General features: G+C 36.2%; 2 protein-coding genes across 4 annotated transcripts in view; one reads left to right on the top strand and one right to left on the bottom strand.

Annotated features, from left to right (window-relative positions):
• LOC145692985 (ankyrin repeat and FYVE domain-containing protein 1) overlaps positions 1-12,710 on the bottom strand; it is a 262,326-nt gene that overhangs the window by 172,019 nt on the left and 77,597 nt on the right. The window lies entirely within an intron of this gene.
• Positions 1-12,710, top strand: part of LOC145692986 (uncharacterized) — a 120,913-nt gene that overhangs the window by 88,172 nt on the left and 20,031 nt on the right. The gene's annotated exons all lie outside the window — the stretch shown is intronic.

The following is a 12,710-nucleotide window of genomic DNA, read 5'->3' as shown; positions in this document are numbered from 1 at the left end:
CAAGATAGTGGTAGAAACTTTGCAAGAATGCTTAAACGAAACTCATTCACTCGCCGGAAAGACAATGGAAAGAATGCCATGTCCCGTTACGCATATTATTTTCTTCTTTAAAAAGAAAACACTATTTCATTGTATATACGACGGTTTCCTACTTTCCAGAATTATGGTCCAGAAACACGGAATTGTACAATGTATCAGACTGTCCCATACTTGTTGGATGATAGTTTTCGGTGAAAAGAAGAAAGAACTAGAAAAAGAACAAAGAATTGTGTCCACACATTAGAACTGTTTATTACAGTTAAACGTACTCGTATATAGAGCGCAAAAACTAATTTAATTATAAATGTTGTCTGAAACCGTTCAGTGCTGTAGATACCACAAAATTATTAAATATTATATTATTGACAACTTCTCATTGACAATTTAAACGTGTTTACATATACCTGTTCTGTTTACTTGGAACCTGAGAACAAAACGACCTTCCTTATTTTCGAAACATATATCCGCGACTGGCGTGCTGGAAATATGAAAAAGTAAACAATGCGTGTCTTTATTCTATGTCCTTCCTACTGTGAAACAAGCATTCGCTTACAACTAAATACCGTTTTTGAATTTTCACACATAAACAATATTTTTATTGCTGTGTTATTTTTTAAAAATGGTTTAAAAAAGTGACTTCTATTAATGATCAAGGTTTAAGTATGGAATTATGGAAATCTTTTTGTTTTGTTTACTGCAAAAGAAAGAACAAACCTTGTTTTTAGTATTTTCGAACTATCTTCACACAGATTTAATTTCTTCTTTATACAATAATAATAATAATAATAATAATAATAATAATAATAATAATAACTATATTTTAAGGTGCATATACAGAGTAGTCCAAAAATAGGTATACAGTCCTGCAATGATCAAGTTTGACATTTTAGTTTATTAAGATAATTAGTTCTGCTCCAAGCTTGAAGTATGACTGAAAAGATAATAAGAATAAATAATAAAGAAACGAAGTCACTACTTGTATGAATAACAATAAGTAAATTATATACAATGCCATGTGCCGGTCAGTACGGGACTGTAGCTACTTTTGGGCCACCGTGTAGTAAAATGAAATACAATCTTTCAGTTTGACGTCCCACAATCATACCCTCTAGGCTAAAAGAGACAGATGGTAAATAAAACTGAACGAATATGAAAGAACTCATGGAAAGAAAAATGAAATCTTTCAGTTTGACGTCCCACGATTGTGCCTTTTAGGTTAAGGGAGACTATGATTAAAGCAAGTAAATGATTACGGAATAATTGGTAGAATGAAAAAGTGGGAGGAAATTAAGTACTCCGAGAAAACCCACGAACACGATGTTGTCCACCACAAACTTATTTAGCCGTGGATTAACTCGTGAAAAGAAAATGAAAGAATTCCGAGAAAACCCACAAACACGATATTGATTCGTATGGTATGTAATCCTTACGGCAGCAGTAAATGCCGAAATCACAATTAATGATGTCAATGGCCCGACGGCTCACGACTCGAGCCGCGGTAATTTATCTATCTACACAAGGCAAGGCATCGTTGCAGCAACTCTTTTATCAATTGAAACTATTGTCAAGAGTGCAAGTAGCACCTTCACCTTCTTAGAATGCGCACACTGGAAGTTACGTGATTCAATAGGTCGCCGGAAGTGAGACAAGCTAAGTAGATGAACTAATCGGAAGTGAGCCAAGGTGACTGAAATCCCTAATCCCAGTACCTGACAGGGTCTTCTGAGTAGGAAGAAGGAAAATGAAATAATCGAGTATACTCATTTGATTTTAACTGGTTATCAAGTCACTTATATTATGATTACTACATATGTAATCTCAAAATACCAAATTGTCGTCCTCGTAATCCCGAAAATTTGTAAAATTAAAGTGATCCGGATCTTGGATTATTTTATTTTTCTAAATTCATTAATTAATAATCTGGATGTCTTATGAATTTTGTTTGAGCAGCCAAAAACTCGTGTAGTTCAAATGCAATTTATTGGCATTTTTGAAGCACTCGTACATGGGCATAGAGTTTGCAAGTCACAAATGTAACAGTTTGAGGAGAATGTTACCCACACTGTTAATATGTCTGCAAACGAATCTGTCTGAAAATTTGTAATAAGCATAAAATGCGGCAAAATGAATATTTTTCGCCACTGTAAGAGAGACGTCCCGATTTTCAATAGGAAATCTCGCAACCCCATTTTAGAGTTTAAATTTCTCCGTTTTAACTTTAACCCAGATAAGTTAAAATTCCAAATGACGTTATACTTACTGAAATTGAGAAAAGCATGTTTCATGATGCAGTTGAATCGGATTCAACGTTGTATCAAATTTTTGTGCATGACCTTTCTATGAATTATCCTTAGCTTCAGAAGACATCAGGACAAACCGAATAAATGAGCATAGTAATTTCGTTAACTTATGCTGTCAACCTAAGCACAAAGTTCCAAAGCTCACATTTTAGATTCCAAACAAAGTGTCTGCTACGTAATTAAAGCATAGGCTGTATGTTACACATTATTTTCATCTAAATACAGTTCTTTTTTACCTTTCTTGTATTTGATTCATTTGCTCTTTAAAGAACTATCCTCCGAAAACAAAATTGCCATTTTTTCAATTATCATATTCACAAATCAATGCAAACATAACCCTTATAGGTTACATATGTAATTCAGGTCTTTGGAATTCACTGGAAAGAAAGAATGCCGAAACTACTGGCAGAAATACGTTATGCTTGACGCATCCATTGAGCTATGATCCCATGACCAGTGGAAGAAAAGATCAAGCGTCAAAAAATTAAAGAAATGTCGTAATTGTCATATTTCTACAGAAATCAAGAGATTTCTTGTATGTTTTAAGATAATTTGTTTCTCTTTCTTTACTGATTCATCTACATATAGTTTATCTCTCTCTCTTTCTTTCTCTCTCTCTCTCTCTCTCTCTCTCTCTATATATATATATATATATATATATACACTCCATAGTTCTGGATAATCACAATAACATTTTAAAACATTTTTCTGACCAGAACAAAATGAATTATTTAATAACTATACGATTTTTGTTACAGTTTCAAGGACCTAACGTCCTCTTCATCAGACATTGATTAAAGACAGATGACAGCAAATCTTATATCTTCCTCAGCCTTATATCATTTATATAAAACAACAATTAAAATTATATAAATGAAAATGCTAACTAACGGCTGAGGAAGATATAAGATTTGCTGTCATCTGTCTTTAATCAATGTCTGATGAAGAGGACGTTAGGTCCTTGAAACTGTAACAAAAATCGTATAGTTATTAAATAATTCATTTTGTTCTGGTCAGAAAAATGTTTTAAAATGTTATATATATATATATATATATATATATATACAGTGGCGGATCCAGGATATGACCAAGGGAGGGGCTAAACCATAGTTTGCCGTTTTATCCAGTGTAAAACAGGATTGAAGCCCATTTTATCCAGTGTAAACCTGAGCGTCAAGGGGGGGGCTATAGCCCCTATAGCCCTCCCCTTGGATCCGCCACTGTATATATATATATATATATATATATATATATATATATATATATATATATATATATATATATATATATAAGTGTATATGTATGTCATCACAATTTCATTTATGACTTCAGTACTTGAATATACATATGACCAGTGGTGCTATTCAGCCGATTCGCAACGTTTCGCTAGAACAGATTGTTAAAATATTTCAAGTTCACAGAACCGTTTGTTATATCCTGACATAACAATAAATTTTACCCGTTATACCCAGGAAGAGTAAATTTTAGTTATCATTGTTTTTAGAAACTCTTATAGCTATAGGGTGAGCTCTCAGAACAAGGTATAAGCATTTATTTCTTAATCTCAAATGCTCACACATCAAGGATGAGAACTGAATTCATACGAGTGTAGTGGTGAGGGTTATTTATATTTGAAACGCATATATATATTGTTATCAACAATTGTCGATCCATTGCTGGATTAAGGTCTTTCCAATAGTTTTTGACAACTATCTATCTTGGATAACCTGTTTCCAAGATATTCACAGTGCTACCTAATTTCGTCACACCACCTTGTATTAGGATGCTATGTAGGCCCCTATATATATAGGGTAGACTAATAAGACACCTTGCAAAACTAATGTAATTAGCAGGAATTTGTCGAAAAAGCTGTAGTTTCTGAGATACAGTCGATTCATGAAAGATGACATTGTCGTGATATCTCGAGAACGGATCCACCGAGATCAAGTAAACTTTGCAGGCCATAGTAGATACATGATAGCTTTAAAACGAATTGTCTGCACCTGCGCAGAACTTCGCAAAATGCGCAAAAAATTGTGAGCATGCGCATATCTCGAAAACGTGAAGACAGATATATTTTTCTCTTAGTTTGAACTACATGACGAGTATAACATAATGCAAGAAAAAAAAAACTAAACTCAAAGGTGAGCGTTTTTAAGCAATTGAGGTAAGAAGATGTGGGGGTGGTCTGCCCCCGGACACCCGCCTCTAGTTATGCACTCTGACTTCTCAGCCATACATTTCCATTACACCTGTGTAGAAGTCATATAGTTAACGTTGATAGTCACCATATTCGGATCGTAGTGATATCAAGTACTGTAAGTCATCAATGTTGCACAACAGTAACACAGTATTAGGAGAGCGTAAGGGTAAACTATCAGGCCTATTGTCGCGGTTTATTGGAACACGTCAGTGTGATGCAGGCATCTATGCTTCAAAGAAACTTGCAAAATCATAGGCCATAGGGTTACCTATATATAGTTAGTGTGGCCATGAGACGAGACCTTTGGGGTTGTCTCATCTCGTCGCATGAAACAGTCTCTCACAAAAAGTATTGCCTGGTTCCAATTAGGGATGAGCAAAACCGGCTTTTATAAAAACCGGAAACCGGTTTCTAGAAAAAACGAAATCCGAAAACCGACATTTCGGTTCTCCAAAAACCAGTTCGGTTTTTCACCGAAACCGGTTCTTTTTCCCACCGAAACCGAGTTCGTTTTCTCCAACACCGGTTCGGTTTTTCACCGAAACCGGTTCTTTTTCCCACCGAAACCGAGTTCGTTTTCTCCAACATCGGTTCGGTTTTTTCACCGAAACCGGTTTCGGTTTTCTCCAAAAACCGGTTCGGTTTCTTACAAAACTGATTTCTGTGAAAACTTTTGGAAAACATAAAACTATTTCTGTGGAAACGGAATCGATTTCCGGAGAACAACGGATACTATTCTAGTCAGAAATAGAACCAACTTTGAGAAACCGGAACCGGGTTTGAAGAAAACCGAAACCGGATCTGGTGAAAAACCGAACCTGCTTTGTAGATAACGGATATCCGGTTTCGGTGAAAACCGAACTGATTCCGGTTAAAACCGGTTTCGGTGAAAATCGGGTTTTTGAAACCTTTCAAAACCCGGTTTCGGTTTTCCTAAAACCGAAAACCGGAAAACCTGTTTTTATGCCTACCGCTAGTTTCAACAGATCGCGGCTATAGGCCTCATAGTTTATCCTTACGCTCTCTTAATACTGTGTTACTGTTGTGCAACATTGATGACTTACAGTACTCGATATCACCACGATCCGAATATGGCGACTATCAACGTTAACTATATGACTTCTACATAGGTGTAATGGAAATGTACGACTGAGAAGCCAGACAGAGTGCATAAATAGAGGCGGGTGTCCGGGGGCAGACTACACCAACATCTTCTCGCCTCAACTACTTGAAAATCTCACCTTTGAGTTTAGTTTTTTTCTTGCATTATGTTATACTTGTCATATAGTTCAAACTAAGCAAGAGAAAAATATATCGCCGCTTTCACGTTTTCGATATGCGCATGCGCACAATTATTTGCGAATTCTGCTCAGTTCTGCGCAGGTGCAGACAATTCGTTTTAATTTCTTTTAAAGCTATCATGTATCTACTATGGCTTGCAAAGTTTACTTGATCTCGGTGGATCCGTTCTCGAGATATCACGACAAATGTTATCTTTCATGAATCGACTTTATCTCAGAAACTACAGCTTTTTCGACAAATTCCTGCTAATTACATTAGTTTTGCAAGGTGTCCTATTAGTCTACCAAGTTTCATCAAAATCGGTTGTTGTGGCCCAGACACCTTACGGATGTATCACAGGCCCTTTCCCTTCCCTCAATTAAATTTGAACAGATGAAAAAGGCCTGCGCAATATACCTCCTCCTCCTCGTTAACACCCAATTCTTTAAAATCGAAATTTTTGCGTAGGCTGGCTATTCTTTAAAAAAAAAAAAAAAAAAAATACCTCAAATGCTCGGACACGAACCTAGATGTTAAATATACTTCTAATAATGCAACACAATTTATATGGGTGCAAACGATCAATTTAAGTTAGTTCTATTGCAACTTAACTTGACGTGGCACGCAATTAAGTATTTGAAGAAGAAACTATTCGACCTAAATAATGCTTCATATATACGTTGATGACAATTTGGAATATTTCCGAATAATCAAAATTTCAAAGAATTATTTTAAAAGGTATTGTATCTTTTTTCTTTCAAAACTGAGTGAACAAACGTTTTAATTTATACATTCAATATGCAAAGACGTAATTTTTTTTCAATTTTTTTTCGTTAACATTGTGGTAATGTTACGTAAAATATGGAAATCAGATGTTTGGTTGAAAATACAATTTCAGTACTTGTCATAAAAGCCATCTTCGTAGATAGCTCTCCATGTTTTGAACGTAATCACATTACCGGTTGTGATAACTTCAACATTATGAAGGAATGATAGGAATACGTCCAAACTCACAAGCAGGGTATGACGTATGAATGATTACCATTTCAGCAAGATGATGCATGCATGCGTCCAGCAGTGCCCTCAGGCAGTGGAGCGTGGAAAATCGAACAGGAAACGCAAAATACAAATAAACAACTGTATTCAAACGGGGTCGCATGGTCCTCTTATAGGAAGACGGTTTCTCGTATCGCGAAATTAAAACTGGTGTGCGTATAGGCCATGCCGCCATGATAGTGATACGTGTGCGGAAGCAATTGACGGAAGAAAATCGTACAGAATGAGGACTGCTGGTGGTACGTATACCTTTCTGTCTGCTTCTATTGAACTACCCACGCTCAGAACTACAAAAACTTTAGGACTACAATGGACGCGTGAACACAGTCGCTGGCATAGTTGGTTTGATGAAGATTTAGTTTAAGGTGGGATCCAAACACCACAATGTGTTCAAATGTCAAAGTTTCCACCGGGAATAGAGCCCGAATTCTCATACGTCAAAGGTTACTATATCTTATAAGTGGATACGGCAGCGTTGCTGGTGTGGTGAGTGGGAGACAATCATATTTTCGGACGACTCTTTTTTAAATCTGTCCTACAGTGACGGCCACATACGAGCAAAATGCCATCATGGTGAGCGCAATATTGTCGAGTGACAAAATACCTCAACGACCAGATATGATGTGTGAGCCGCCATTAAGCACAACACGCGTCCCGGCTGCCACACATTCAGGAATACCTCACTAGTGGTGCTCACACCAGATATAGCTTACGTAAAAGCTGTCGGTTACCTAGTTTACGAGGTCTTTGCTTCAGACAACTCCAAACGACATATTCCAGCAGGGCAGTGTGCGGTTATATATATCCCGGAATGCGCAACATTGTTTGAGAAACGACAGAGACCATTGCTTTCTTGGCTTGCACGGTCGCCACACACTGGCGTCGACCACATTAGGGCAAAAGGGCGTGTGTCCCCGATGACTTCGTCTCCATGGGGACACTGTCCCCAAGGAACTTGTCTGTGGAGACCATCCGAAAAAATCACCCAGTACAAAGTAAGTACTTTTTAAAAGGCCACATCTATTTCATAAAAGAACCTAAGGCGTGGGTGTGGATGTATAGCCGCCTTCTCCCCCTCCCTTTCATGCAACTGTTTTTTTTTTTTTTTTTTTTTTTATGATTGTATCTACACGCCCAATACCCCCTCTTCCCCAATCAAATTTTAAATGTTAGGAGGAATTCAAATTTTAATTTCCGATAAAATTTTAAGATCTACTATTGATAATTTTTGGCAACATCTCTCATAGCTGCAGTTCCTCTCTAATTCTGTGAAAAAACGCTTGGCCAATTCAATTCTCACTTTGTTGTGTAACACGTAATTTTTCCTATCTTTATTAAATGTAGCACTCCTTGCAGGCAGCGTTCCGCTTACATAAATTTTCCTTATTACACTCTTATACACACACACTCTCTCTCTCTCTCTCTTTCTCTCTCTCTCTTATTATACAGAGTGGGAGGATAATACACTGGTAAACTGAAGAAGTGATGAAGATGAAATTAAGCAAAAATGTCTAATGAACATGGGTCGAAAGCGGCACCGCTTTACCGTGAAAGGCGTTCAAAAACCGGCGAAGGAGCTGATATAACACCGAATATCTCGTAAACGCGGAAAGATATCACCGTTGGGTATAAAGTCAGCCCTGACAAATGCAATGACGTACCGATGGTAGAGGAGCGGTCGCTGTGCAATGGGGATCCACGGAGGGATAATTGTGCGAATTCTCCACCAGTTCATAGAGATCCATGTAACGCAACAATTTCGCTACTACAGGTATGTCATTGCATTCGTCTGTGTCGACTTTCTGTGTAATCTTTAGATCTGAAAGATATATCTTTCCGCGTTCACGAGATATATTAGCGCCGTTACCGAGTTTTGAACGTCTTTCACGGTTAAATGGTGGCGCTTTCGGACCATGTTCATTAATATTTTTTTTTTTCTTAATTTCATGTCTATTATCACCTCCTTCAGTTTGTAGGTGTATTAGTTACCATGCCACCCTGTATATAAATAATGGGGCATATAGCAGTCAGGCTTTGTTAGCCCATCATATCTATATATAATATATATACGCATAAACACGAGTGCGCGCGCACACACACACACACACAGATATATTAACCATAATGTTAACGTTAGTGCAGCCAATTGAATTTGGAAAAATCGTCGCCGTCGAACAAGTGTACGATATGCTTCGTCAACACTTTCTTTTTCATGGTCCTCCAGCAGATAATGTTGATATATATTGTGTTTCTCAAGAAAACAATCTAACGTTTTCTTCATTTCATGCCACGACGTATAATATCCTTGACTGCAGCATATGGAGGTTTCACATCACACTGATTTATCAGGTGTTGGAACAGTACCGAATCCGTAATACTTTTCGTATTGTCAATTAACTAATCTGAGATACAAATTTCATTTCATTCACACACATGTGTCATTTTTGGCGTTGCAATTCCCACAAAGGAAGTATACGAACAGAAATTCGTTGTATGTTCTCAATGACGATAAGCTGTCTCCATTTATTTTTATTTGTTTCGATACGTTATGTTCATAATAATAATACTTAAATTACAACAAGCATAATTAGGTTTAGGGAAGGTCAAGTTTTTCTCGCCTCCGAGATACGTGGGAGTCAAAAAACATAAAACCTTTCCAAGTTCAACCAGATATTAGTTGTTGTTACGGAATAAGACATGTTTCTCTGCCTCCTAACCTTTTGGGCGTTATATAATTGTTTAAGGTCATTTCCAATTGCCTTGAGGACAGTAATGAAGGGAAGGATTAAAATCTGAACATTATTCCTATGTCCAGTAGCCCTAGTAGAATTGTTTATATTAAAAAAGAAAAAAAATAATTCTATTCTGTTAAAAAATTTTAAAAAACACTAAAACTTGTTAAAAACTATTCCAGAAGAACCATCCAATTGATTAAATAAAAAAAAAACTTTTATTTTTGTTGCACGTGTGCACTCGCCAATCAAGTATCCGCAGTACTAGTTCGCCTGCTCCATGACACGTAAACCTTTTGCTTTAATCATATATATCATATCATATGGAGAATGAGTCACCTACAATTACGGTATTCACAATCTGATTGGATATTTTCGTCTCCCAGCTGCTATAGAATTCGCTGAAGGTTACAGCAAGATTCTACCACCACATTCCCTTCTTTATTTTTATTATAAAGTAAATAAAGAAAAGAAAATTTAAGGTACACAGCTAATAGCAAAGCAAAACAACCTTGTAAATTAGTCCTCCTTACAATTTTGCTCCTCCCCCTTATCTACCTAGAACACAAACTCAAATATGTAATATGTAAAATGGCACAATACCGTCAATCAGAAACTCCTCAGAGGAACGAACAGCTACCCCCTAACCTAATTTTCTATATAAAAATGTTATTTCAAAAAAATGAAAAGAAATTTTTAAGTTTTACGTCCCACGGTTATGCCGGCTAGGCTAAAGGAGATGATGATGATGAGAAATGAATGAAATGGTGGAATGAAGAAAGTGGGAGGAAAAGGGAGAACCCCGAGAAAACCCACGCACACGGTGTTTGTCCACCACAAAGCTGACTTGGCACGAGCTGGTGTTGAACCAAAGACCCCATGCACCAAATTATTATTTCAGCAACTACAAACAAATACGTACCGTATATAAAAGAGACAAAATCAATACTTTTTTTCACAAATGAGCATTATAATACCACTATAAAATAAATCAGTAAAGTCATAACTCAATTCTCCCAATAAAAGGTTTGATTCAATAATAATATTAAATAAGTTATTATTAACAGGATGAGAATAAGGAAGGCTGAACGTATCCTTCTTAATGTCTTCTCGAGATCGCACACGTACCTTTAACAGCGGTCTCAACAGTGTCGAAAGCATTTCTAGAAGAAATCTTTGAAAATGGAGAACAGATTTTCGCGTACTATACTGGTTTCTTGTGACTCAAAGGATTCTTTTAGAGGAACTTTAAACTTGGAATCACAGAAATCGGATGGAACTATATCGGGAAAGAAGGAAGTTTGACAAACGAATCAAATGAGAAGAATGGGCGAATGCGTTGTCGTGATGTAGCTAAACGACATTCCACTGCTCACGGATCCTCTCGTTCACACTACACAGCTTCAAAAAGTTGATGGAAAGCTTCCAGGTAGTGCTCTTAGATAACGTTTTGACTTTATACGTCTTCATGACGCACCATCCAGGGGAGCCAAAGAAAACAGTTAAACATGATTCTGACATCGCTGTGTATCTATGAGGTTTCTTCTTGAAGATGATTGATATTGTCGCCGAAAAACTGTTGAATCTTTCCATTGTTTCCATGTGAGTGGCGTTTGGCAAAATTTTTTCACGAGTATGAAAATGCCCTACACTGCCCTACTAAAGAATATCTCTGGTGCTTTTCTTTTTTATTTTATTTTATTTTTTGCGCAGAGAAGGGGAAGGTCATTCGGTTGCAAGTTCCTTTTTGAAATTCAATACAAAGAGATTGTATAACATTATATATTATTGAGGTTAAGGTATGCGTTATCCATGTTTAACATAGAATGGGACGTACGCGAGAGGTTTTGAAGTCATAGCAATAACCAATCTTTCTTAGAAATTTAGACATTGATAATTTTTACACCAGTATTCATGAACATTTTGTTTATGATGAAATGAAAGAATAAAGTTTAAGAGGAATGATCTAAATGCGTGTACTTTTATGTTTATTTACTGTTGAAACTTCCCAAGTACCGAATCAAGACTAGGCATTGACAAATACCACCTTTTAAATTATAATATAAAATATAGATGTGTAGAATATAAGTTTAGTAAAATGATACACTTATGTGATTTTCGAATGTTGAGATTTGCTCTACAGTTTAATACGGAGTTTTTTCTTTCTTTTTTTCTTTTCTTGCTTAGTTTAGCGTAGGTGTTGAGATCATGCACTTACTGTACTCGTGGTGAAATAGTAAATACATGTATCTACAAATATACTTCTCTCATCATAGTTGTCAATAAAAGAACTTACACGATAACTTCCGAAAGGTAGATGATTTCAGTACTTGGAAACAAATTTAAAGACAGCACTACATAACAGTTTTTACAGATAATGAATTCATAAGTTAATTACAATTCAGTTTTGAAATATCCCAAGTTTTCTTTCATTGTTTCTTGTGTCAGTTGAAAATTAATGAACTAAAAATACAATCACGGACAAAGTTTAAAAATTGAGTTAAACAGTCCGTGACATTATTATTATTATTATTATTATTATTATTATTATTATTATTATTATTATATTAACCAGTGTTCGAAGTGGGAAAAAAAAACAGTGGCGGTATGTTTTATTACGATTTTTACTCGACATATCAGCTATCTAAATGTTGAAACACAGTGAGGGTATGTTGCCTAAAAGATTGCATTTCTATTTACGTAATAACTGAAAACCACTGGGAAGCTTCTCTTTAGTTACGGAGGATGGGCATGGAAAGACTGATCCTTCGCCGACAACTTTCTAAAAACATTTAAAAACAGCCCCTTATGTTGTATTATAGAGAATTATACATGAAAATGCTCAAAAACAGTTTTTAAGTTAATGGGAAAGCTTCCGGACCATCCACTCGACTGAGGGGTATTCCAAACCCCCGGAAGAACCGCCCCCACAGCAGACAACTCCTAAATCCGCTCATGCTCAAAACACATTTATATGAATTAAGACAAGAAGAGACACACATACATACGAAAGAAACAATTCAAGATGACACATCAAACTACAAACTAGATTAACTTCTCTGATGGCACCTCATTTTAAAACCAAAGGTAGGCAAAAAG

This window comes from Thermobia domestica, chromosome 8 (genome assembly GCF_964235325.1).
Source record: "Thermobia domestica chromosome 8, izTheDome1.hap1.1, whole genome shotgun sequence".
Taxonomy (NCBI): Eukaryota; Metazoa; Arthropoda; class Insecta; order Zygentoma; family Lepismatidae; genus Thermobia; species Thermobia domestica.
This window is presented reverse-complemented; position numbering and strand designations above follow the sequence as displayed.